The sequence below is a fragment of the Etheostoma spectabile genome, chromosome 10 (genome assembly GCF_008692095.1).
Source record: "Etheostoma spectabile isolate EspeVRDwgs_2016 chromosome 10, UIUC_Espe_1.0, whole genome shotgun sequence".
NCBI lineage: Eukaryota > Metazoa > Chordata > Actinopteri > Perciformes > Percidae > Etheostoma > Etheostoma spectabile.
The window spans coordinates 26,147,162-26,149,604 of record NC_045742.1 but is presented as its reverse complement, the minus strand read 5'-3'; the positions used below and the strand labels follow the sequence as shown (position 1 = coordinate 26,149,604).

General features: G+C 41.1%; 1 protein-coding gene across 2 annotated transcripts in view; it reads right to left on the bottom strand.

The window, feature by feature from the left end:
• bcl11aa (BCL11 transcription factor A a) overlaps nt 1-2,443 on the bottom strand; it is a 74,483-nt gene that overhangs the window by 70,421 nt on the left and 1,619 nt on the right. The gene's annotated exons all lie outside the window — the stretch shown is intronic.

Below are 2,443 nucleotides of genomic sequence, written 5' to 3'. Positions count from 1 at the left end.
AAGGAGAGGAGGGTGGGAGGAAAGAGGGGGAGGCAGCATAAAAAGAAGAAATTAGAAGGTGACGCTCAGCGAGAAAGCAGCAACCACATCTTCATATTTTTATTTTTTGTCTCTTGTAATTTAATCTGATACAGCTATTTGTGGGACTAGATGACAAGAGGAGAAACCTTTGTGTCTGTCACGTCGAGGATCAGAGTTAAAGAGGCAAAGCTAAGCAAAAGCCTGACATGTGGCGCACACAATAAGGGGGGTGAGAAAATGTGCCTTGTAATGAAAGAAATGCATGTGATGCAGGAGGGGAAATGATTACAATGCAAGCTGATGTCTGGATCACACATCATAAGAGAAGAAATGGTGGGAAAGAATATCCCAAGTAGCTGCAAAGCTCAAATCAGATTCTTCAAAGATAACAATTTCGTAGCCAATGACAGGGGGGAGAAAGCATGGAAAATGATGGTTAAACACAGCATTTGCCGAAAAACTAAATATGTGGATGAGTTTGACTTGCCTAACCTTGTTTGTACAGGTTCTGATCCTGTAATCAGCAGAAGGAAAAACTGTCACCAACATGTCCAACATATGTGCCGGGGAGAGGAAAGGGAAGGCAGGCGGCACAAAGAGTGTGTGTGTGTGTGTGTGTGTGTGTGTGTGTGTGTGTGTGTGTGTGTGTGTGTGTGTGTGTGTGTGTGTGTCAGGAAGAGGGAAAACTCTTCCCTCGGCCTATATTACTTGTGTCCGATTTATGGTTCTTAGATACCAGCCGCTTGTACAGCAGGAAATCACCCCAAAATGAGCCGTTCAACCCCGATTCCTCACCCCTCTGAAGCCGGATTAACTCCTGACTACTTTTTCTTTTTTTTTAAAGCCTTTTGTCAAGCTCAGATCGTCCTGCAGTGGAGCAAGAGGAGTGTGAACAGAGCGGCCCCGCTGAATTAGAGAAGCGAAACGGGAGAACATAATTCACTGTCTCGCTCTCTTTTAAAGAAGAATCTTCCAGTCCAAGGTGAAGAGTCTGACTCTGTGCTAGCCCGCCTAATGCATGTTGACCTTCTTTACCGCAGTTGCCAATTTCACATTTTTAATGAACTTAAAACCACTGAGAATCAAAAAATAGATTTTAATTTTCACTGTCTGGGTGATTGGTACAGATTTTGTCTGATAAAAGGGATAGGGTTCCTGTGCATGCATGTGGAAGAGAGCGTGTGTGTGTGTGTGTGTGTGTGTGTGTGTGTGTGTGTGTGTGTGTGTGTGTGTGTGTGTGTGTGTGTCTGTCTGTGTGTGTGTCTGTCTGTGTGTGAGAGACAGAGAGAGAAAGTGAGAGAGAGATAGGGTCTGAATGTGGACTACATCCCCTCAAGGAAATATCATTTGAACGACGCAATCCTGCGCGACATCTGTGTGCAAACTAGGACATGGAGATAACATGATAAATTCCTAGCTTGCACCAACACACCACCACTGCCCCCATATCAACACCCCCTCATCCTCTTCCTCCTCCTCATCCTTCTCCTCTTTGATTTAACTTCAGGTCAACACAACGCCACGCAAGTTACACAACAGCTCCTGGGGGGTGGGGGGCATTACATTTAAATTCACAGGATAAAACAACAGCAAAATATCTAATGAAAGCTGCATAAGCCCCGCATCTCTCAAGTTGAACTCGAGATGTGGATATCCAGGGTTTGAAAAGACATTTTGTTGGATTTAATGGTGCATGAGCTGGGATGGTAAGAGACCTAAAAACATATTTTTTTAAATACAAAGCAGGTCTCCAGGTTCACAGAGTTCAATTTTAAATACAATAGGAATTCCTTAGTTGTTTGTATTTATAAAGCAGTGTGCCTGGGTGAAATACACAGCATGAGGAGAGGACAATAATGTGTCTTTACACTGTATTAATATGTCAAAACGTGAATAATAATAATACAAGTGTATTTCCTAAAAGGGCAAAAAAATAAAAAAATAAAATGAAGGTATAAATGTACTCTCAAATGCAAATCCTTTTATTAAGGTTTAGGTTAAAAGTTCTCCCTGTCTGATATTTTAAACAGCTACCACTAGAAAACTTAACTGTGGGAAGACTGGCTCTCTGCATACCATGAAACTATTCCAATATATATTCCATCTTGGCAAAATATGGGAAATACTGACAATGTCGTTTAATCTGGAGGAGGGAATGTAGATTTGTAACACACTGCTGAGTCTTGTTACGTTTTAACTTCTTCAATTCAGCCTGATCATGCCGTTACAAAGCAAACACTGGATATGTAATGTGTGCTAAATAATCCAATAGAAATATAGAAATGTATGAAATATAGAAAATGAAAATGCAGGTGCTAAAAACAAAAAAAAATCAGGCATGTGTGTTTGCTTGAAAATGACCAAATGACAAATTCTGTGTTCTCTGTAAGATAAATGAAATGAATGTGTGTGTGTGTGTGTG